At 41.8% G+C, this 26,169-nt stretch overlaps 1 protein-coding gene across 2 annotated transcripts in view; it reads left to right on the top strand.

The window, feature by feature from the left end:
- Positions 1–26,169, top strand: part of LOC138769124 (netrin-1-like) — an 85,328-nt gene that overhangs the window by 21,077 nt on the left and 38,082 nt on the right. Inside the window, exon 2 of one of the 2 annotated variants that reach the window (XM_069947363.1) lies at positions 13,489–13,583. The gene's annotated coding sequence lies outside the window, so the exon portion shown is untranslated. The remainder of the gene's footprint in view (positions 1–13,488; positions 13,584–26,169) is intronic. The other variant, XM_069947364.1, reaches the window with a different exon arrangement.

Below are 26,169 nucleotides of genomic sequence, written 5' to 3' on the forward strand. Positions count from 1 at the left end.
CCATCATACATGTTATAGTAAAATGAATGACGCCATTACACAGTACAACTATTCCTGTAAAAAACAAGCACTTACATGGCTTGTAGATGGAAAAATGAGAGTGCTAGAGCTCTTAGAAAGGGAGGAGGGAAAAACGAAAGCACTAAGATCAAAATTTGCGCGGTCCACTGGGTCATTTTGGGCCTGGTCCTCAAAGGGTTAATGACAGTATACAATAACATAAAGCTAAATTGCAAAGGCCTGAGCCAAGGTAATACACATAACATGAAGGCTATCAGATCAAACATTAACCTCCACACTATGGAGTAGAAATGGGGGAGAAAGGTATAGAAGAAGGAGGAAAGGACAAAGAGAGGGGGAAAGAAGAAAGGGAGGAGAAAGAAGAAAAAAAAATTATAATAAAAAGGCATGTCTTTTCTCAGACATACAGAGTGAGGGAGGTACAGCTCCTCTCCCCTCTTGTTCTCGTGATCAGTCAGGGTATGAACACTCAGATCCGGACCAAACAAAACTTTTTACCTGTCTCTCTGACATGTCAAAAGGTTTTTGAAACAACAGTGACACTTTAACCCTTTCACGACCTAGGATCATTGATGCCTCAATGCCCAGGTCTTGATTTTACATCAGCTTATGGGATCATAAAGATTCCATAAGTTGATTTCCCCTAGCTCTGCCGCCTCTCCGATGTCCCCTGCCGCTGTTACTATCTTATAACAGAGGCAGGGGAGAGAGGGGAGGCGGCAGAGCTCACAGGCGCGCGTTTCGTCCTCCCTCCTGTCCCCCGACGGCCCCCGTAGATAGAAACCGGAAGCCTGAGGCTTCCGGTTTCTATGACTACCATCCGGGCTCTGCGATCAGTTCGCAGAGCCCCGATGGATACCGGAGAGACAGTTCTCCCTCAGTAGAGGGAGAATTGTCTCTCCGGAGCCCTATAGATACTGCGGTCGTGCTGATAGCCGGGAACCGCCGCGGATGACACAGGCGCAGCTCCTACGCCTGTGTCATCCTCTGCAGTAAATTCACGTCGCTGCAGCACCCGGCATAGGCTGCAGCGATGTGAATTTACTGTGCAGCTGCGGGAGGGGGTTAAAGTGACTCTGAACCTGCAACCTGCCCCCCTGCCCCCAATCCGCTCTGACCTTCGGATAGCTGCTTTTAATCCGAGATCTTTCCTGGGGTCCGTTCAGCAGGTAATTTTTGTCCTAAAAATTTTGTCCTAAAAAACAACTTTTAAACTTGCAGCGCTGTAAATTGAGATGGCTTGGAGTGTCTGTGCCTTAAGCTTGCACCGTCTCACCGTCCCTCCGTCCCCGCCCTCTTCATCATTAGGAATGCCCCTGGGTAGGATTTCTCCTAATCATCACTTGTCTGGACACTGCACATGTGCTGGATCATTAAGGCACCTCTGCAGTGTTCAGCCTAGACCATGACCAAATCCATGTACCGCTGAGTGCACCTGCAGTGAAGGATAATATGGCAGCAGACAGACTAATTTTCTATATCTGACTTCTGTTCTCTGTACCAGTTATAGAGAAAAAGAGCCAGAGGTCTGGCACAGTGTCTTTTCATAGTGTTGATCCTGGTAAAAGCAGGCTTGCTTCTTCATATAGTTCATGAACTTATTAGTCTCTAAGCTGTATCTGTGCAGACTTAGAAACCACTAGTTCCCAGCGTGAATAAATCCTGTATTAACAGCCTTGGCTTGTGAGTCAAGAGAAACCTACATATGTCTTGTAGCTGATCTAGGAAGGCAAAACCGGCAGCTTCTTATACAGCATCTATTTTGTTAGGAGATGGGAGTTTGTTACAGCCTGCATGAATATGGCTTACAGACTAATAAATTCATAAACTATATGAAGATTTGAGACTCAATTTACCTAAATTAACCCTAAGAAAAAGATTTCTGCCGGAGCCATTTCTCTCTTTTTTTCTGTGCAATTATGCCTTCCAGAGGGCTCCTCTCCTGCTATAAAAAGTATCTGACATGTGAGTGGGTGTCAGCACCACCTGAAAGGGGACATTTATAAAGACCAGTTTACGATTACACCTGTCTTAAAGAAAAGCCCTGTGCTCATGCAGTCCCCGGGATTTACTAAGAGGCGCACACCTCTTAGTAAATCCAGCGGAACCAGCACTGACTGTGCGGTGGGTGCAGAAAACTACATCTGCTCTAAAGCTGGTATAGATTTCACATAGTTTTACACCTGTTTGCAGACATAAACCATGATAAATTAGGCGCGGGAAGGCCACATCCCTTCCTGCCTTGTCGCTCCCCACTCGACCATCAGGTGCCCTGCTTTCCTATTATTAATTCACCCTTTTTTATCTAGGCCTATCACTGTACTGGTTATTCACTTTAATACAATTTTACCCCCTTCTGCGGCTGCACTGTAAATTATTAATGCAACGTTAATTTCCAATCCACCATGACACAGGTACAGAAGCTGTGCCTGTGTCATCCTCATTGGGTCCCAGCTATCAGTGATAGCCGGGGACCCGCCGCAACTCTCAGCACCGCTCTCTGGTGATGAGAGTTAACCCTATAGCATAAGTAAGCATAGGCCCTTTTTTGTTTTCTATATTATATTATATTCTATAATATGTTAAAAGTTGTCTAATACCAAGTTGTCAACCTTTTAATGTGTATCTAGCTTGTGTACATTTTCAGATCTATCATACCTGAAATTACTGTACTGGGGACTTATGTTTTTCTGTTTTTGCTCTTTCCAGTTTTTTCAGAGTTTTCTTTTCTTCAAATGTTATGTCTATTATTTATAGTGCTTGAAAAAGTCTTTCTTCGCCTTCTTTCTTCTTCTTCCTAATCTCCTTCTTCTTCTCCTTCTATTTCTTCTTCCGCTCTTATAGGGTCGGGGCAAAATTGGCTCTTAATGGGTCATGGACAAATTCACTCTTAAAGGGCCAGGGCAAAATTCATTCTTAAAGGGCTAGTACCAAGGTCACTCTTTAAGGGACAGCACCAAAGTCACCCTTAAAGGAACAGCAGCAAAGTTTCCCTTATTGGGATGGCACCAAAATGCTCTTAAAGGGATGGTACCAAAGTCACTCTTAAAGGGATGGTACCACAGTTGCTCTTAAAGTGAGGGTACCAAAGCCGCTCTTAAAGGAAGGGTATCAAGGGTTAAAGTTTCTCTTGAAGCTAAATCACTGTTAAAGGGGTGCTCTTTTCAAGCACTATATATTTTCTCCTGGAAATGCACATCTAGTTAGTAATGCTATATTATTAAAAGAGTTCTTTAATAATAATTGGCGATCACTTACAAATTGTTTAAATTTTTTAAAAGGCTCGGTCATATATACAATGTATGTAAACGACATTCTAAGTGTAACTTTACTGTTTACGCACTGTGCAATAAGAGGTGCTGTTTCTTGTGCTATGTTTTATTCCCTCTGTGTTCCATATTCTCATCCTTAGCTTCTGGTTGGTTCTTACATTTTTACTATGGACTGATAAATAATAATGTAATATCTCATTAGGGATTTCAAAGCTGTTTGAAGGCATAAATAATCCACAGCTTTGAACTAAAACGACTTTGAACTTGATGGCCACTTTTGCAAAGAGTGGATCAAAGAAAAATTTGCTTGCACAGTAGGGACGTAGAGAGAAGAGGACAATTCATAACAAAGAAAGCAATTAGCAACACAATTAGGCTTTATAAATAACAAAGCAATTGGCAACATGTCATTTGTACTCCACAGGCTAATTTGATTAGAGGGATTCTTTAATATGAAACATTTTTCTCCAAAAAAAAAAAAAAGGAAAAAAAAGGAAATTATGCTTAATAGACAAACCTAGGTCATATTTAGTATGCATGGACCATCAAAGTTCGAACATTTTAACTGTTTAAGTATTACAACAAGATGATTAACTTCTGTTCTGTGTTTCCATCCTAGTTTTTTATTTAAAGTTACATGGATTAATCCTACGGTGCTTAATAATCTTTCTAATTCAAGTGGAGCACTGAAAACACCTTTATTTGTTGACATTAAACATGTGAAAGCTAGAAAGTAATTCTGAGCCTCCCAATGAATGACAGAAACGTCAAACTTACCTCCCTGTTTCCAGCATAGTGACAGAATACTACTTCCTCTATATTCATAATGGGAAGAAGTGGTAGTCTAAACACATGGCGATTGCAGTGCCTTACCAAGTGAAAATCATATGGGGAATGTGTAGTTATGTTTAGTCCTGATATTACATCCAAAATGACTGACTGTCTAACCAGACATTCACTTTAATTCTATTTTTGGACCTAGATACTGGAGAATTGCCTCTCACATTCCCTTGGCTTTAACTTTTTTTATGACTACTTAACTATTTAAGTCCTTGTTTTGTTTTGGACTCAGGGGCATGGAACAAGACTAGAGATGAGCCAACCGGGTTCGGGTTCGAGTCAATCCGAACCCGAACGATCGGCATTTGATTAGCGGGGGCTGCTGAAGTTGGATAAAGCTCTAAGGTTGTCTGGAAAACATGGATACAGCCAATGACTATATCCATGTTTTCCACATAGCCTTAGGGCTTTATCCAACTTCAGCAGCCACCGCTAATCAAATGCCGAAAGTTCGGGTTCGGATGGACTCGAGCATGCTCGAGGTTCGCTCATCTCTAAACAAGACCCTTTCCCACTTTCCCACAGGAGAGTAAAATTATTTCCTACATTACAAAGGCACAGACAGTTATATGAAAGGTACAAGGCTTCTCCTTGGCCTAACAACATCAGTAGTTTGGGTCATGAATTGCAGCTGACAGAGTAACTTTACTACTAAAAGGGGGGACATATACTGACAGGGGACTCTTACTGGAGGGCCATCTACTGACTGGGGGCCATCTACTAAAGAAGGATTATACAAGGGCCATTTGCTAAAGGGGGACTACAGTGGGGGCCATATGCTTATGGGGGGACTACACTGGGGGCCATGTCCTAAAAGGGTAGTAGATGATGCTATCTACCTCTAAATGGATGTATGGGAGGGATACTGATATTTGTACAGTGGATGATGGTTGTACTGTTGCCACATGATGTTCTCCACGAAGGGGATCGCTGAAGTTTTGTCACCAGCCCTGTACTGCAGCTTAGCCCCTGTTGACTTTAACGTAGTTTGTATTGCCACCACTACAAGATAAATGGAGCCAACTGCTTCTGGTCAAATTCAGTGTGTAGCGTGGGCACTGAACTGAACTGTTTGAGTCGAAATAACCACCGTTTTTGGTGTCAAGCTGCCAAAGAAAGATGTGGGAGCAAAGCCATAACATGTAAAAGTAATGAATATCTGGCATGCGCTATAATAATTAACAATTTGAACAGATTTCATTTTTATTTTGTATTGGATCACTCTGGTCATGCTTCAGGTCTTTACCGCATAGATAGAACTGTACATTCCTCGCAAAGAAGAAAATGTTTAAGTAAGAAGGCATACGTGAAAGTGGGATAGAGACCAGATGGTGAAAAGTTAGAATTGTTTTGAGGAGGTTGGATTAAAGTCCCAAAGGATGAGAACTCCAGTACAATACAGAATCCAACTGTGGGCTTATTTTGCTTTTCTAAACAGAATAGAAATCCTGCTGAGCGAAGGCAAAGAAAAAGTATGGCTGACATGTCTCCACACTGCAAGAGAAAACATTCTTTTAATTCAATGATTCCTCTGAAGTACACTGCTAGCACATTTGTAAGTGACGGTATGGAAGATGGATGAATTATCCCTGACCTATCTCTAAACTATATCAGAAATTTATCAGCAATGCCTGATACGATTTATTTCTTTTTTATTTATTTCATATAAACTTCTTCTATGCACAGTTGAATTACAGTATTGTTTTTATTGAGAAGCAATTGTGCTTCTTATTCTTTTCTTTTCAATTCTGTTAATATCTTTTTAATATGTATCTTCCCTTTAATCTTAGAGTTTTGCTATATGACTGTCTCTACCATTCTCAACATACTGAACATCATTATGATACTCAACATCATTATGAACGCTGAAACACACAGATTTTGGAATAAAAAGGATAAATGGAAAGGCAGAAGATTATTTAAAGGAAATGTACCATCCGCACATTCGCTTTAAATCTTGTATATGGATAGGATGGAACAGGCACTGGGAAACTGGTGCCACGGTCCTTGTTTTTTGAACCGTGGCCCGATTCCTGTGTTTGGCGCCGGTCTATTCTTGAGCACTGGCTGTGGGTGAAGCACTGGAGGCGGCCAGCCCGCCCCCAAGTGAGAGGAAACCCCTGCCCCTCTATGATGCGGCTCCATTGATTCTAATGGAGCCACATAATAGAGAGGTTGGGGTTCCCTCCCACTGGGGGCAGACCAGCACGCCTCCAGTGCTTTGGCCACGGCCAGTGCTCAAGAATAAACCATCGCCAAACACAGGAATCAGGCCACGGTTTAAAAAAAAAAAAGCACCAGTTTCCCAGTGTCAGTTCCATCCTCTCCATATACAAGACAAAGTGAATGTACTGACGGTACATTCACCTTAAGTAGACCGCATAAAATAATGTCAAATCACTTATTTGATCGTATATGTAAAATAATAGTAAAATAATTGTAATGTTATGCAGGGATGCTGGTGCCGCGGACCTTATTTTGAACTGCTGCCCGGTGCCCATGTACAGTGCCAGTCTATTACGAGCACTGACCAGGCATGAAGCACTGGGGGCGGGTGTGATGAAAACCCCTCCCTCTGATGTGCGGGAACCGGGAGCCAGTTCAAAAAAGGACTGCTGCACAGGCACACTGGCGCTGGTCTGTTTTTGTAAAAAAAACCCCACATAGTACCTAGTTGTACATTCGCTTTAACAGACTTTGCTTGCAGTCAGCCTTTGCCCCGTTCAACGTGCAGTAGAGTATCTTGACATTGTCCCTGTCTGTCTAGATCATCTTTTCATTGTCTCATTTTCCATCCCAATCTTCCACCTGCTGTTAAAATGGGATTTCCTTGCAGATAGGGTTATCTCTAAAGAGTAGCTTGTTAACTTAAGTCCCTATTACACAAAATGATTATTGTCTGTATTCGGCTGATATCAGCCATTATGACCTATAATCGTCTTGTGAGATAAAAGACAACGATCAGCCGACATCGATTGTTGTCTTTCGTTTGTCTTTTAACATGTTAAAAGACAAACAACTAAGAAAGCAACAATCTGCTGCTGTCGCTCTGTCGAATAGGAGCGACAGCAGCAGACCGCTGCTATCTTCTATAGGCTGCCTGGACGATCTAGCGATCACCTAGGCACCCCCCCTGCTTCCCCCGGTGCCCCCCCCTCCCAGCTCTCACCCAGTCGCTGCCAGTGCATGTAATAGCGCTGGCAGCAAGTGGGGAACGAGGAGCAAACGAGCAATGACAACATTGCCCAATGTAATTAGGGGGTTAACAGCGTGCCTTTAGTAAATATGTTGGAACACTAAACCAACAGGAAAAATGAACAAAAAACCGAAATTTTACTGCTGCGAACACGTTAGTAAATCAGCCTCAATGTGTGCTGCTTTTTCAAACTTAAAAAGAAAAAAAAATGCCTATTTTACAGCCCTTTCTTTTCATTTTACAGGGATACGTTACTTATAAAGTATCATACAATAGATTTATATAAGTTATTTAGCATTTTGTATGTTAGTAATTATTTTTGTCATAATTAAAATAAAATTTAAATTGAACTGAGTTAATTTAATTATGCATTTTAGTAGTTTTATATTATACATTGAGTGTAGGCGTGAATGTAGTTCCTGGCTAATGAGGCAAAAGTGTGTCTATATAAATGCATGTTACTAGCAATAATTACTGTGCTATAGTAGAGCGTTATATAGACTCTTAAGAAGTGTCATTGTAACCCTCTTTGGCAAGAGCCCCTTTTCTGTATCACTCTGTCATTCAGTAAGGTCACTTTTTATAGAATCCCCCCCTCCCTTCTAATTACTCTGCTAGTACATTGTTCCTTATTGTAACAGGGGAGAGAGAAAGAGAGAGAGAGAGAGAGAGAGAGAGTGAGTGTGTGTGTGTGTGTGTGTGTGTGTGTGAGAGAGAGAGACGGTATCATTCTTGTTTTCAGGCATATTAAAATTTCAAATGTTTATACATGCTGCATTTTGCCTAAAAATGTATGATATTTACTCCACCTACACCACTTTACTGAAATAAGGGTGGGGCTTTTTAAAAGTAGGTGTGGCTTCCCATGATCCAGTAAATTTAATAAAACTTACAGTAGAAATTGATTATATCAGAAATGGAATCGAATCAGAAGTCAGACAGTTATACAGATTTGTATAAAAATCTCAAGTATTCCAATACTTATCAGTTTATCAGCTGAAAAGTAGAGATGATCGAACATCGGGAATTGTCAGGTTTGAACGAACTTGAACCTTCTTCATTTGATTCCCGATGCCTTCCCGTTCCGTGGGGAAGGTCATCGATCATCTCTGCTGATAAGTACTGCAAAACGTGATTATTATTATTATTATTATTATTATTATTATTATTTATTTTAACAGAACTCATTCACAAATCTGTATACATTTCTTCCACCATTTGATTTGAAAACACATTTCTCTTGAATAAATCCTTTGGTCTTCATCTGTTTTGTTGCCCAGATGATGTTTGGATTATACTGTATAATAAGTTAAACTATATTTTTGAACTATGTAATTGTTGAGCTGTGAGTCAGTGACAAGACAGCATCTGCACTTTATAGAGCATGTTAGCCTTCAAAGTGTGACCTGGGAAAGCAAGGCATTTCTCATAAAGGGACTGAGCACATCAACGACCACAATGCAATATGTGATCATGTGATTATTGTAGCATGTGACCCCCAGAATTAAGTCCTTTGAGTTACTATCACTTCTAATCATATTTTTTTTGCATGCATCTATCCTATATTGTTCTATATTTATTATTTAATGGACTTTGTTGCTTTATTGTTACATTGCTAAGGTGTTTAATGACAGCATTAACACGTGTGTGTGTGTGTGCGTGTTTGTGCGTGTTTGTGCGTGTGTGTATGTGTATACGCACACACAAAAGCTATATAGCTCATGTATTTCAGGTCTCTTCAAATCCAAAGAGTGGGTAATAAATCAGGATTTAAAACACCTGTTCCATATTTGGCTTATGTTCTATTATTATAGAAGGCACAAATCACGTATTTGGTACAAGGGTGCTCTGTGAGACCAGGTTACTATTCTGTAGGAGTCAGTTCATATTCTTGATATCTCTTTTTCATATACAGTAAATGTTCCATTCAGATACTTTATTAATATTTATGCTATACCTTTTATTTATTTATTGGTTGAGCATTATAAAACATAATTTTTTTGTTTTGTGCTTTTACCAGACAATATAACATTAAACATATGTGATCAATTCCTCTTTTAATGCCTATTAAGTTATTTTGACTTTCATCTGTCATGTAAAAATTTTAACAAGAGTAAAGAAATTTCCCTTTTCCCTTTCAAGTTAATTAAAATAGTAATGTGCGCTGGAAAAGGTTGGGTCATGCATGTAAGCGCAGAAAGTAAACCTCTGAAATATGGGAAAGTTAGGAGAAGGTCTCTCTATTTCTTATCTATTTGTCAAACAGATAGTTAAATAGAAGAGATATTAAAGGGGTTGTCCAGCGAAAATCTTTTTCTTTCAAATCTACTGGTTTCAGAAAGTTATATAGATTTGTAATGAACTTCTATTTAGAAATATCAAGTCTTCCCATACTTATCATCTGCTGTATGCCCTGCAGGAAATGGTGTTTTCTTTTCAGTCTGACATAATGCTCTCTGCTGACATCTCTGGTCGAGACAGGAACTGTCCAGAGCAGGGGAGGTTTTCTATGGGGAGTTGCTTCTGCTCTGGACAGTTCCTGTCTCAGACAGAGATGTCAGCAGAGAGCACTGTGTCAGACTGGAAAGAATACACCACTTCCTGCAGGACATACAGCAGATGATAAGTACTGTAAATCTACATAACATTCTGAAACAAATTGATTTGAAAGATAAAGTTTTGCACTGGATAATCCCTTTAACCTTGTTAGGCTATGTTCACACGACGTAAGTTCCGCGGTAATCACGGTAATGTACGGAACTTACGTTGTGCTGCAACGTATACACTCTGGCCGGGATCCCATAGCAGCCACAGAAAACCCTGTCAGTGCACACTATGGAGTATGCGGCCCCGGCCGCACGCTCTATTGTGTGTAGTGGAGAGTTCTGATGCGGGCGCACATAGATGCATCCGCATTAGAACTCAGCAGCACTAAAAATCATCCAGCCGGTACTTCAGTGCCGGCCGGGATGATTTTCCCGAGTCCGGACGTATATATATGTACAGTGGTACCTTGGTTTAAGAGTAACTTGGTTTGAGAGCGTTTTGGTTTAAGAACGGTTTTTCAAAATTGGGACTTGGTTTAAGAGCATTGCTTAGGTTCAAAAGCTTCCTGTACTGGGTGGGAGGGGGAGTGGAGGAGGGGAATGGCCTGCATAGCGGGGTCTACAGCCGTATACTCTGACCCAGGAAGTCTCTCCCACCTTCCAAATCATGACAGATCCACCTCAGGCTGGGGCTTACATCAGGGGACAGGACTGTGGAGGAAATCTCTCCATAGCTGTAACCCCTCTCTCCACGGACAGAGAGTGCAGCATGTATATGCCCACATCTGTCCTGCTCATTCCTTCATGCTCCCTGCAGTCTCTGTCCGCCCTTGTGTTTCCCATCCTCACCATTACTGTACAGTAACTTATAATATCACAGATTCTGCTGTTTCTGAATGTTTGTTTCATTTGTTTTAGATGTTATTCATTTTTAGATGTTATTCATTATTTTTGGGGTGTGGAACCAATTGTTTGCATTTCTATGATTTCTTATGGGAAAATTTGCTTTGGTTTAAGAGTGGATTTGGATTACAAGCATGGCCCCGGAACAAATTATGCTCGTAATCCAAGGTACCACTGTATATGCATAAATATATATATATATATATATATATATATATACACACACACACACACACACACACTGAACATTTCATAAGTGCAGTGTATGGTGTAAATCCATTGCAAATCCATATATTGGTCGCAGTAAATTTGTTGCGTCATACTACATTGTTTGTTCAGTTCAAGGCAGACTGTACAAATTTGCATTTATCTGCAATATTTAGAATAAAATAATGTTGGAAAGTTTAGGCGTTTCTCCCTGTTAGTTGATAGTGAGTGAAATGACATATGTATGTTATATGATGTTCAGTTAGATTATATGTGAATGTTTATACAAATCCCTAATCCCATCTGCAAGAAAAGGTCATAAAGACCGTAGAGGTCATCTCCTTTTAACATACCATTTCACCCTCCTAAAATCTAATTCTTCTATCAACACTTCTTAAACAGAAGCTCTTGTACTCCCTACACATCTATCACCCCACCAGCAGTTATACTGTGCCCCTGTGCTCAGGCTGTAACGCTCCTTCCTGTGTTATTTATGGTCTTTGTACTCATCCTGTGCTATTCCATCATAACTGGCACAAGCTAATCCTTACCACCTACCCAGTTAACAGAGGTAAACAGCTGAAGCGGAGTAACATATGGCAATGGAGCATTGTAAATTTTAGCCATGTACAGAGACATATGCACTACAGGTTTAGACAGTTTTAAATTTCCTTTAAGAACACCTGCACAGTCACCCACTAAAGTTAAGCCATAGTAAATGTTATTTTGTGTTTATTTTCCAAGTTATAAATTCAAGATGAAAATGTAATCCATATGCAACTTGGCACATCTGTTGTAAGTTGACATCCAAATGCGTCCCTGCAGATTCCGGAAAATTTGCTTAAATTGTTTTAGAAATACTTATGTGTAGGAAATATCCTGAAAGGAGTACGAGAGAGAAGCCAGGTTAAATCATTCTGGTGAGATTAAAAGACAGGTTACGACCGATGTTGAATGCAGTGAGCAAATATAAACGATTATTTACATTTAAAATGCAAATTATAGAACAGTATCCTGTAAGAAAAGCACAAAATGAAGATTTGTGGGTCAATTGTTTTGTATAAACTCTCACTAGCAAACTACTTATACCACCATTTCACATTCTCTGGCCATCCAACCATCTGAACACATTGGGGGAGTTTTAAGAAGGTCTGCCTGAGGTGTATGCCGGAAGAAGGCGCAGATTCTCCCATTCTCCCTGGCATATACCTGCCGTATCCCCCAGGCAGGGGGGGCTCTGGGGGGGGGGAAGCAAAGCGGGGAAGAGGCGTGGCCTCCTCCCGCACCTCTTTTGCTTGCAGAAGTAAGTCATGATCCAAATCTACACCTGCTATGCCGGGCACAGCTTCAGGCGCCAGTCCAGCAGGATTCAAGAAGAGGCGTGCGCCTCTTAGTGTATTCGTCCATGGAAAAGAGGGCAGCTCCTAATTTAAGACCGATGCACAAGTATGCCGGTCTTCATAACCCCCCCCCCCATTGAGTTATTGTTACTGTTATTGTAAGGCCCCACAGAACCATAATTACCACTGTATCAAAATAGAAGGGTAGACACTATAGACACACGTACAAAATTCAAGGGTAGACACTACACACACACAAAATAGAAGGGTAGACACTACACAAACACACAGTACAAGGGTAGACACTACACACACACAAAATAGAAGGGTAGACACTACACAAACACACAGTACAAGGGTAGACACTACACACACACACACACAAAATAGAAGGGTAGACACTACACACACACACACACACACACACACAGTACAAGGGTAGACACTATTTTTTGCTATCAAAGTAAAATTGTTGCATGCTGTATATCATCAAGTTCTGTAAGCTCTATAACATGCCCGAGCCGCAGACATAAGCAGATATAAAGTTATAAAAGCATGTTTTCCTTCCAAACTCGAGAGTCAAAGACACAATGCTGAGCTGCAACTGCATGCCTACGCCCTACCTATCTGTCTGGCATGTTTGATGCACAAGGTTCAGTCCTGGAAGCCAAGCACTGCACATGACGGAGGGATGAAGAAAGGAGGAGGAGGATGCTCACCACAGCCTCTACAGAATACTGGATTTTAAAGCTAAAATTGCTTTTAGAGGGACACACAGAGCCAAAATTTAAAGAATCATTCTAAGAAATCTATGAAATTTAAGGTGCAGTTTGGGATGAGTGTAACTCTATGAGCTTTATCATCTTTTTTTTTTTTCATTGTAAACCGGCATAATATACAGTACGTCGATGGCTAAGAAAACTGGATCCTGAGAGCATCTTCAAATAGCAGGTCATGTGGGGAGTTCCCAACGTGCTGGGGCAAGTACCTGCTTAAAGTGATCCAAGTGTCTGTGAGCTGGGCATAGGGTCAGGGGTGTCTATCTTATCTGGTCATGAAGAAAAGCTATTTTTCTCATTGTTACTAAAAGAGTTGTACTAGACAGTTCGAGAGATCTTACACAGTTTATACATCTCATACCCACTTACTCTTTATTTCCACAGTGGAAAAATTTAATAAAGAAGTGTCCATAAAATGTGAGAGGATTTACAGAAGATGACAAACTTTGGATGAGATCTGTTGGATAAATCTTCTGTGGGTAGGTTCACTTTTTCACTAATCAAACTGTAAAGACTATGGTAAAGAAATCAATATTCTAAATTTAAGTAAAATTTTTGTATTTTTAGTTAGTGTCTATGCATATACCGTACCAGCATTTTAACTATTAATGAATTGTTTTCCAAAAGGCAACATATTAATATTTATGTTAGTTCCTACTTACAAAGATTAATGCTAACATGGGATGATAATGTAGGACATAACTGTTCAGCTCTTTAAGGATCAACTAAGTTCTCTGAAAATTAAAGGGGTTGTCTGGTTAAAAAACATACTTGATTATGCTGCTTGGGCTGCGGGGAATATAACAAAAGTGTGTACTTACTTTCTTGCTCTGCCACCTTTGCCAGCGTCCAGTATGCTGGGTGTCTGCTGCTGTCCTGTCCACAGCCCCAGCAGCATGCTTAACCCCTTCCCTCCCAGGCCAATCTTCATTTTTGCACTTTTGTTTTGTCCTCCTCCTGTTTAAAAGGCCATAGGGCTAGCATTTTTTCATCTATGGACGAAGAGCCCTTATTTTTTGCTTTTGCTTTTTTTGTACTTTGCAAAGACAGACTTCAGTTTTTCATAAAATATGCTGCCAAACCAGAAAAAATAATATTTTTTGCAGTAAAATTGAAAAAATGTGCAACTCTTTTCATTTTGGGGGGTTTCGTGTTTACTCTGATCACCCTATGGTAAAACTGACATGTTATCTATGCTCCTGAAGTCAGTACCATTACGATAGGCAACTTATATAACTTTTATTTTATTTGATAGCTTTTAAAAAATTCAAAACTTAAAAAACTTCATTTCTGCCCCTCCTCCCCCTTCCCCCAATTTTGAATCAAAATAAGCAGATTATAAAATAATAGAAGTCCACAGTTGGCATGAGTTTTTTTCTTTACATCTTTTAAATCTTTTACATTTCAAAAAGAAAGCAAAAAAACAAACAGAAAACATTAATATCCCAGGGAGAAACAGGTGTGGGCGAACATATTAATGTCTTTTACAGCTTCAAATAAATATCTTGCACTCAATGAACCATTCAGAGGATGCACAGTATATTCTGAACTAGGATGCAGGGATCAACACATATGTTGGTGTTCTCTTTGAAAGTGAAAGAGATTACACTATGTGAGACGAATTATGCACTGGACAGAAATTAACCCCTTAAGTCTCTGACTTTGGCCTTAGTGACACACAATACACAATTGTATTTAGTTTGTTTTGTTTGTCCTTATTTTTCCCCCATTTTAACTCTGCCTTCTGAGAAGCCATAACTTTATATCTTTCAACAATTATACCTTGGAGTACTTTTTTTTTTTATAACATTTTATTAAACACTTTTATTTAAAGAGGTGACAAGGTGATTTAAGCATTAAATTAAAGGGGTACTCCAGTGAAAATCTTATAGATTATATAGATTTGTAATTTACTTCTATTTAAAAATCTTCACTCATCCAGTATTTATCAGCTGCTGTATATCCTGCAGGAAATTATGTATTCTTTTCAGTCTGACACAGTGCTCTCTGCTGACATCTCTGTCCGAGACAGGAACTGTCCAGAGTAGTAGTAAATCCCCATAGAAAACCTCTCCTGCTCTGGACAGTTCCTGTCTCAGACAGAGATGTCAGCAGAGAGCACTGTGTCAGACCGAAAACAATACATAATTTTCTGCAGGACATAAAGCGGCTGATATGTACTGGAAGACTGGAGATTTTTAAATAGAAGTAAATTACAAATCTATCTTAATTTCTGAAACCAGTTGATTTGAAAGAAAAGTATTTTTGCTGTAGTACCTAGAGCTGGCTTATTGATCAGCAGAACTCACATTAGGGTTTCCTTTACCTTACTTTTCTGGCCAATCACAGGACATCACCTACTCTATAGACAGTAGACAAGAGGTTACTATTTAGACAAGAGGTTACTGCCCTAAGAGATAAATAGGAAAGCTTAATCTACCTTTCTATCAGAATATGGACCTCTTAAGAACAGCATGGACCTTCTGCAGAGTCAGACTGTCAGGACTGGCAGGCGTAGACAAGACAAGAGACAGTGGGCCCTAGATCTGAACCCACCCACTGTCACCTGCCTACTTGCCTTAGTCGGCCCTAGGCGGCCGTGGACAACCACGTTGACGTTCCCTGCGCTAAATACGTGCACACGGAACAAGACGGACAAACAACACAAAAGAATGGTCAAACAAGCCGGGTCCAAAATCCAAACAGGCAATGCAGTACAAAATCAGCAAGCAAACGGGTAGTCAAAAAGTCAGGCAGGAGGTCAGGGATCAAGTCGAGCAAAACAGAGGAGTTAGGAGTGGGGATCGCAGGAGTAGACAAGGGAAGCTGGGATCAGGGTATTAAGCTAATAACCAGCACTGGAACTCTGTCTTAGCTTCCTATTTATACTGAACCAGAGCCCAGTCCGAATCCCCCATTGGACCGGCGCTCAGATATCCAGGTTCCAGATAGGCAGAGATTCCTGTCAGTCTAAAGACCTACTCAGCTGGAAAGATCAAGTCTTCTAGGAAATCAGATTAACTCCCGCATTGCCAGGTAGCAGAGAAGCAAGCGGGTGTGGCACACAGAAGCAAAAGCAGGTTCAGTTCACACCAGGTTTCAGCACAATCCTGACAGTACCCCCCTCTTACGAGGGGCCTCAGGACCCTTATCCAATGGACCAGGCTTGGAAGGATTTAGTACGTGGTATCGCCGAACCAAGCGAGGAGCATGCATGTCTTTGACAGAAACCCACGTTCGTTCCTCTGGCCCAAAGCCCTTCCAGTGGACTAGATATTGCAGTGAACCTTGTACCCAACGAGAATTCAGAATCTTCTCCACCTCATACTCCAACTCACCCTGGATGATGAGTGGAGCAGGGGGAGATGACGGAGACACCGGAGGAACATACTTTTTTAGGAGAGCCTTATGAAACACATTGTGAATTCGAAGTGATGCAGGCAGTTTTAATCTAAAAGTCACAGGATTAATAACTTCCACAATGGTATACGGACCGATATATTTGGGTGCTAGTTTAGCAGACTGTACTCTTAACCTTAAATTCCTGGTAGAGAGCCAGACCTTTTCCCCCAGTACGTATTGATGGCCAGGTATGCGTCTTTTATTAGCATGTTTTTGATATAACTCTTGGGCTTTAACCAAGCTCTGATGAGCTTGGGCCCAAACTGTGCACAGTTTCGTGAACAAGGCTTCAGCCGAAGGGTTAACTGAATCTGCGGAGTGAGTAGAAGAGTACCTAGGGTTAAAACCGTAATTGCAAAAGAATGGAGACATTTTAATTGAACGTTGTTCCTGATTGTTTAAGGCAAACTCTGCCAAAGAGATAAAGTCCCTCCATTTGTCTTGGGCATCAGCCACGAAACATCTTAGAAATTGCTCTAGAGACTGGTTGATTCTCTCGGTCTGCCCATTCGTCTGCGGGTGGAAGGCTGACGAGAAGGACAAGGAGATTCCCAACCGTCCACAGAACTCTCTCCAAAATTTCGCTACAAACTGAACGCCCCGGTCAGACACAATATTTTCAGGGATACCATGAAGGCGCAAAATGTGATTAACAAACAATGTAGCTAAGGTGCGAGCATTAGGCAGTTTACACAGAGGGATGAGATGGCACATCTTAGAAAATCTATCCACAACAACCCAAATTACAGTTTTTCCCTTAGACAGCGGCAGGTCAGTGATAAAGTCCATTGAAATGTGTGTCCAAGGTCTCGTAGGCACCGGCAGAGGACGTAAGAGACCCTCAGGTGGCCTACGGGGAACCTTAGACCGAGCACAGGTCTCACAAGCGTCAACAAAAGACTTTACGTCTCGGGCCCAGGAAGGCCACCAGTAATGACGCGCGAGAAAATACTTAGTTCCTGCCACCCCCGGGTGACCAGCCAACACCGAACCATGAATCTCCTCCAAGACCCGGAGACAAAGGTTGGGGGGTACAAACAATAGAGTTTCTGTAGTATTCTGGGGTGCAAGGGACTGAGACTCTGCAATCAAAGTCACCAGGTCAGGTTGTAAGATGGCCACTACTACACCAGGGTTCAGAATAGTATCGGGCTGGTCCCTATGAGTGCTCTCGAGGTCAAAGCTGCGAGACAAAGCATCAGCTTTGACATTTTTGGAGCCAGGCCGATAGGTGATCTCGAAGTTGAAGCGAGTAAAAAACAGGGCCCACCTGGCCTGCCTTGGTGTGAGACGTTTAGCTTTATCTAAGTATACTAGATTTTTGTGATCAGTAAGCACAACCACCTTATGTTTTGCCCCCTCTAGGAAGTGTCTCCATTCGTCGAACGCCATTTTTATAGCTAGTAACTCTCTGTTCCCAATATCATAGTTACACTCTGCCTTAGAGAACTTCCTAGAGAAGAAAGCAATGGGCCGGAGGTTGGTAAGAGTAGCTGACCCTTGAGACAGGACCGCTCCTACCCCCACCTCAGATGCGTCCACCTCCACAATAAAAGGACGCTCAAAGTCCGGTTGTGCCAGTACTGGAGCCTCTGAGAAACATTGTCTTAGTTTGTTGAATGCCCTGATAGCGTCTGGGGTCCAGTTTACCAGATCTGATCCCTTCCTGGTTAAATCCGTGAGAGGTTTGGCTATAAGCGAAAACCCCTTAATGAATTTTCTATAATAATTGGCGAACCCCAAAAACCTCTGCAGAGCCTTCAGGTTATTGGGACGCTCCCAGTTTTCGATGGCTATGACCTTAAGGGGGTCCATACCAAATGAGTTTGAAGTTATTTTGTACCCCAGAAATGAGACTTCCTGTATACCAAACTGGCATTTTGACAGCTTTGCACAAAGGTTATTGGCTCTCAGAAGCTCCATGACTGTACGGACATGCAGGATGTGTGAGGACCAATTGGGAGAAAAAATTTAAATATCATCAAGATACACAACTAAAAAATGACCCAGATACTCTCGGAATACATCATTTACGAAATGCTGGAAGACTGCTGGGGCATTGCATAAGCCGAAAGGCATAACAAGGTATTCGAAATGCCCTTCAGGGGTATTGAAAGCAGTCTTCCATTCATCACCCTCCTTGATCCTTATCAAGTTGTATGCTCCCCTCAAGTCAATCTTGGAGAACCATTTAGCACCCACTATCTGGTTGAACAAGTCAGGAATTAGGGGTAGCGGGTGTTGGTTCTTAGCAGTGATCTTGTTCAACTCCCGGTAGTCTATACAGGGCCGAAGCCCACCATCCTTTTTACCCACAAAAAAGAACCCCGCCCCCAGAGGAGAGGAGGATGGGCGAATGTTGCCCTTACGGAGACTATCCTTAATATACTCCCGCATGGCCTCCCTCTCAGGACAAGACAGATTAAAGATACGACCCTTGGGATATTTGGCATCGGGAATTAAATCAATCGAACAGTCATATGGTCTGTGGGGAGGAAATCCGTCCACTGCACTTTCATCAAACACATCCACATAATCAGACAAGAACTCAGGAATTTCTCCCTCCCCAGGGGAACATTCTGCAAGAGACACAGCAACGCAATGGGAGGCACACTTAGGTCCCCATCGAACAAGTTCCCTGCTGGACCAATCGAATACAGGATTATGTGCTTCCAGCCAGGGTAAACCTAAAATCACATCAGAAGAAAGATTTTGCATGAGAAGAAAATCCAGGGTTTCAACATGAACAGACCCCACCTTAACTTCAAGGCAGGGGGTAACATACTGTACATTGCCTTGAGCAAACGGGGCAGAGTCTGCTCCAGTGACATTTACTGGACACTTGAGCAGCAGGGGACATACCTCGCCTGGAGTTTTCTGGTGGTGGCACCGGCCTGGAAGGACATCCTCTTACACGATGTCCAGCCTTGCCACAGTATAGGCAGAGGTTGCTCAGAGGACGGTGAGCTCGTCTGGTCTTGGCGTCTGCTTCCATGGTTTCTCCCAGAGTGGGTATCACAGGTGGGAAAGGTTTAGGGAAGGAGGGTCTGGTATGGTCTAAAGTACCCCTTTCCTGCTGTCGGTCCCTCAATCGTCGGTCTACCCTAATGGCCAGGGTCATGCTTTCCTCAAGGGTGCCAGGCGTCGGGTAGGCCACTAACATGTCTTTAAGTCGGTCGCTCAACCCGGCCCAGAATTGGAACCGGAGGGCAGAGTCGTTTCACATGGAAGGACCGCTCCACTGCCTGAACTCCGAGCAGTAGTCCTCAACCGGTCGGTCACCTTGCCGTAGCATAGTCAGGCGTCGCTCAGCATTGGCTGCACTGTCCGGGTCATCATAAAGCAGTCCCAATGCAGAGAAGAACCGGTCAACTGTCTGCAAGTCAGGGCAGTCAGGTGACAAAGAAAAAGCCCACTCCTGAGGGGGCCCCAGGAGAAGGGACATAACAATACCCACTCTCTGAGCCTCGTTACCTGAGGAGCGAGGACGCAGTCTAAAAAATAGTTTACAACCTTCCCGGAAGGCTTGGAAGCTTCTCCTGTCCCCCTGAAATTTCTCTGGGAGCTGGACGGGAGGCTCAGGAGGTACCGGGGAGGTCATGGTAATTTGTCAGGGAACCGTCTCTTGTACCTGGACCCGTTCAGCAAGCTCCTGGACTGAGGTATTGAGCTGCTGCATACGGTCCACTATCGTTGTCAGGGCGTCCATGACCCCAAGGCAATTTTTGGCTGGTTATTCTGTCAGGACTGGCAGGCGTAGACAAGACAAGAGACAGTGGGCCCTAGATCTGAACCCACCCACTGTCACCTGCCTACTTGCCTCAGTCGGCCCTAGGCGGCCGTGGACAACCACGTTGACGTTCCCTGCGCTAAATACGTGCACACGGAACAAAACGGACAAACAACACAAAAGAATGGTCAAACAAGCCGGGTCCAAAATCCAAACAGGCAATGCAGTACAAAATCAGCAAGCAAACGGGTAGTCAAAAAGTCAGGCAGGAGGTCAGGGATCAAGTCGAGCAAAACAGAGGAGTTAGGAGTGGGGATCGCAGGAGTAGACAAGGGAAGCTGGGATCAGGGTATTAAGCTAATAACCAGCACTGGAACTCTGTCTTAGCTTCCTATTTATACTGAACCAGAGCCCAGTCCGAATCCCCCATTGGACCGGCGCTCAGATATCCAGGTTCCAGATAGGCAGAGATTCCTGTCAGTCTAAAGACCTACTCAGCTGGAAAGATCAAGTCTTCTAGGAAATCAGATTAACTCCCGCATTGCCAGGTAGCAGAGAAGCAAGCGGGTGTGGCACACAGAAGCAAAAGCAGGTTCAGTTCACACCAGGTTTCAGCACAATCCTGACACAGACAAGATCAGTATCAGGCTATGTTCACACGTTTTTTAAGCTCCGTTTAAAATGACGTCTGTAATTTTTAGTCTTAAATAAACGACACCATTTAGCAGTCTGGCCTCCCCTTAGTGCAAGGACGGCTGCTGGTACATTAATTAGGGGTTACTAATTGGCCTTTAGGTGTTTCTTAATTGAAAGTCCAATGAATTTAATAGTAAAAACGGAGAAAGAATAGTGACAAAAGAAAAACTGTGTGTGAACAAATAAAAAAAGTCTGCTGTTTGCAAAAGACGTCTGTAAATAATGATCATGTTCATTATTTTGACGTCTGCGGTAAAAACATCTATTATTCAATGCATTGTGTGCATTGGACGTCTGTCTTCCCATTGACTTCAATGCATTGGCATTGCAGTTAGTTAAATCGCTGCAAAAACAGACTTTTTTTAAATATCAAAATCGTCCGCCTTTTTGTCCATTTTTGACGTTGTGTGAACATAGCCTTAGAGATGAGTATACCTCGAGCACACTTGGGTTTGTTAGCATTTAATTACTAATGGCTGAAGAAGTTAGATGCAACCCTAAGGCTATATTTTAAAAAAGAGAAAATGCATCTACCTTTTCCTTTTTAAATGACGTCCATTATTACAGCATTTTTATTGACCTCAATGGAATGCATTGAAGTCGATGGAATGACGGACGCCCCATGCACACAGTGTATTAAAAAACAATTATTCACAGATATTTTTTTGCAAACAATAGACATGAATTTTTTTTTGTTCACACACAGTTCTTCTTATTTCGCTGTCCTTTCACCACTGTCACATTTAATGGACTTTTTACACACCCAAAAGAAAATCAGTCCACCTGAACCAGAACAATGTTCCAACAGCCGTCATTGTAATGACAAGTGTCCAAAACGCAAAATAAAAATAAAGGAAAAAAAACTGTGTGAACATAGCCTATGAATACAGGCATTGGCCATGTTTCCACAACGTATGAGACCAGCCGTTCCGTGACCCGGCCGGGTCATGGAACGGTTGGTCTTTGAAAAGACTATCCCGGCCGGTACTGCAGTACCGGCTGGGTGATCTTTAGGGCCGCAGAGTTCTGATGCATCAGAACTCCCCACAGGACACTATGGAGCAAGCGGCCGGAGCCGCTTGCTCCATAGTGTGCACTGACAGGTTTTCTGTGGCAATGAATAGCGGCCGCAGAAAACTGACATGTCAGTTGTTTGCGGCGCTGCTAGGGATCCCGGCTGGAGCGTATACTATGTGTATACACTTAAGCCGGGATTCCATAAGCGCAACGGCAGGTATATTTTCGTATAAATCACGGCCGTTGTTGCAATCTGCAACAACGGCCGTAGTTATAGGAAAATATACATAGTGTGAACATAGCCATAGGCTGTATCCATGTTTTCCAGGGCTCCCTAGGGCTGCCTCCAACTTCTTCAGTCACCGGTAATCAAATGCAGAGCATTTTCACCACTACACAGTGAACAGATACAAACTCCGCTCACTGTGTAGAGCAGGTGCCAAAGAGCCGATCAGCTTCGGTCAGTGACTGATGAGATTTGCACTTTATAGCTCATCAGTCTATTTTGCTAAGACTGGTGGTATCTCCCTTGGTAAATCTGACACCTGGTTTTGATGGTGTTTATCCTACATCATTCCGAAACAGAATGAAGAGAGCTAAGGTCTATACTACCCCAACCCACAATTCCAAATTTGATTTATGAAATTTTGTTTTCCTGATTATGATATTCTACAGCTAGAGTTCTTTTATACATTCACAATTTAAAGACAACCGCTCTCTATACAGAATTTGCCGTCTTAGGACATGTAGTGATATCCCCAAGTAGGTTTCCCATTTGGGACCCCCTGATTTATTCTTACTGATTACTGGGTGTACACAATGCCAAGGGATGACTTAGAATTTGTTAGTTTGAAATGAGTGAAGATTTGCTGAAACTTTTTTTTTTTTTTTTTTTTTTAAAGACACAAACGAGAAGTACTATCCATTTCATAGTGATAAATGTTTAGAAACAGTACTTGTAAATGTAAAGATACCACACATAATGAGCTGTTGCTATGATATGTTGAGTATTTTAAATGTAAAATAGAAGGGAAGGCATGGAAAAATACACATGGGCAAATCAAACAAAAGGTTTTAGGTCACTTAGACTGATCAAAGTGAGTATGTAAGGTAATTTATTATTATTGATAAAAATATATACTAAATGTCAGCTATTTCCTCCATGAAACAGGAGTTCTAAGGGCTAAAAAATGGTTATTTTGCTTTTCCCATCTTCAAAGATTCTTGAAAACATAAGGGTTGAAGGGAATCTTTTATGCATCATGGACTTCAGTCTAAAGAATTTGTGTGAGAATTCCATGCATGAACTTCATCTTTATAAAACCATCTGGTGAATGGTCAAATGTGCCATTTCCTCTGAAAGCATCTTGAACATATTCTCGGATATTTTTTAAGCTCCATCTGTTCCACAAAGTGATGATGTTGTGTATATATATACTTTAGGTTTTTTTTTTTTTTTTACAAAAATACCTCAACTGTACTTCCCCAGTACAGTTATGAGCTAGAACCAGGATTCCTTGATTTACTTTCATAGTACACAGGTCTGCTGGCAATTCCACTTGATCATAGAAAGCTGGAAAAACATTCATGTATTGTCTTTTAACATGTTAACATAACCAAAGGCTATGTTCACACAATGTAATATTTCAGTAAAGAATGGACGCTGATTGCAATGGAATCAGCGTTTGTTTTACCCGCTGTATGCACACATTGTTATGTTAATGTGTCCGGAAATAATATCTGTTCACACAATGTAATGTGTGGTGGTGGCCGCACATTACATTGACATGAATGGTTAATTGATTTGCGGGCACACCCGACGGTGCCCGCAATTCAGTGTTAAAAAAGAACCTTCCTGCAGCTGATACAGTCAATGCAGCCCAGCGGCCGGTAGGTTAACAGTGTTTGTTGCAATGTTGTGTGAACATAGCCATACTGTGACTTGTTCACTTTAAGGTTACATTCACATGTTCCATAAGTTTATCTGCAATTCTTGAACCATTTAGGCTGTTCCAACTGAATGTAGTTTTACAGACTCATAATCCACCAAAATTCCTGTTACAAAAATTACTGACAAGCCGTGGTACACAGTGTAATTGTGGCACAAATTTACCTATATTTACAAAGATATGGCACTATATTCTCACAGTGGAGATAAAAAAAAATCTGTTGTGATAATGGAGGGTGATAGACTATAATGCTAATAGTCATTTTGAGTGAAAAATAATGCTGCATTTTCAATGTAATAATGTGCTCTGTGTATCACTGAATCAAGAAATGGTGCCAAAGTACCGCAACATGTGAAAATGAACCTATATCACTGTAGTGTGGTGTCCCACCACGGGTGTTGCTAGCATATAGACCCTTTGCAAAATCCTGCACTTTCTTCTCACCCACTCACAGCAGGTATTACATACCCTGTAGATGGTAGTCACATGGGGAGAGGAAGTGTAGTTATACTTAGTCTTAGTCGGGTCACCTGTTAAAGGACAAGGCCAGTAAATTTTAGTCTAGACGCACATGGGAAACAAGGACACTCTTTTCTTGAAAGCAGCACTTCTACACACTATGCAGTGCTAAACACTCTTAGAGAAGGACAAGTCAGGGATCATCCCAGCCCATGCTGTGGGCAAGTCTAAAGTTGCAGGACAGTATCCTGAAGAAAGAGGAACTGACGGCCATTATGTCTAGAGATGATTTGGACCTTGTTGCTGTAACAGAGACCTGGTTCAAAGAGTCTAATGATTGGGAAATAGCTATACCGGGATATATTCTGTACAGGAAAGACAGAGCAGAGAGAAGGGGAGGCGGGGTAGCCATTTATGTCAGGGATAGTCTTAAATCGACACTCATCCAAAATACATATAAAGAGCTGGAGACTCTCTGGGTTTGTATGCAGTCCAAAGAGGGATCTGTTATTAGGATAGGTGTTGTCTATAGGCCTCCGGGGCAAAGCGAGGACTATGATAATATGCTGATGGATGAAATTACTAAAATGTCATTAAAGGGGGACATTGTAGTTATGGGCGACTTTAACATGCCGGATGTGGATTGGAATATCCCTTCTGCACTTACATGTAAAAGCAAGAATGTAATGGAGGCCCTTACAGGGGCATCTCTGAAACAGCTTGTGAAGTCACCTACCAGAGGAGAGAACATTCTAGATTTAGTATTTACTAATGTGGATCAGGTGTCTGAAGTTAGAGTGGAAGAAAATCTAGGTTCCAGTGACCACCAGTGTCTATGGTTTGACGTACAAACTGACTACGTCCAATCCCATACTACAACAAGAGAATTGGATTTTAGGAAGACAGATTTTAATAAAATGGGGGAGTATTTAGATAAAGAATTAAGAGGGTGGGATAAAACATCGGGGGCGAGCACTCAGTGGGCAGAATTAAAAAATGTCATATTAAAGGCAACTAGACTATATGAACGAGAAGTTAGCAAAAGTAAAAGGAAGAAGAATCCATTATGGTTTACTAGAGAGGTTAAGGCCATTGTAAAAGGAAAAAAGGCAGCGTATAGGAAGTATAAGGAGACTGGGAATGAAGCTGACAGAGAGACGTACAAAAGTATACAGAAGGAGGCAAAGCAAATTATAAATGCTGCTAAAGCCTCAAAAGAAGAGGAAATGGCAAAATCTGTTACTGCGGGGAATAAAACCTTCTTCAGATATATAAGTGACAGGAAGAAGAAGAAGAATGGCTGCAGCATTACTAAAATAAGTAATGGGGAGAATACGTTTATTGATGGAGATAAGGCGGTCGCTGACTATTTGAATAGTTACTTCTGCTCAGTGTTTTCAGAAGGCGGCCTTCACAATCACAGGATGGTTGGACACAACATTGCCTCCAGCTATATGGGTTCGGCTCCAGTATTTTCAGAGGCTGAAGTTGCAGAGGAACTTGCCCGTTTAAAGCTGAATAAGGCGATGGGTCCAGATGGGATCCATCCCAGGGTTCTTAAAGAACTCAGATCTGTGATTGCTGCCCCCCTGACAGATCTGTATAACCAATCCCTGCTAACAGGAGATGTCCCCGATGATTGGAGAACAGCCAATGTTATACCAATTAACAAGAAGGGGAATAGAGAAGAGCCCAGTAACTACAGGCCAGTGAGCCTGACATCTGTAGTAGTGAAAATGATGGAAACTCTTCTAAAAAAGAAGATAATGGATCACCTAAGAATCAACAATTTGATGGATCCAAACCAGCATG

This window comes from Dendropsophus ebraccatus, chromosome 12 (assembly GCF_027789765.1).
Source record: "Dendropsophus ebraccatus isolate aDenEbr1 chromosome 12, aDenEbr1.pat, whole genome shotgun sequence".
NCBI classification, from domain to species: Eukaryota; Metazoa; Chordata; class Amphibia; order Anura; family Hylidae; genus Dendropsophus; species Dendropsophus ebraccatus.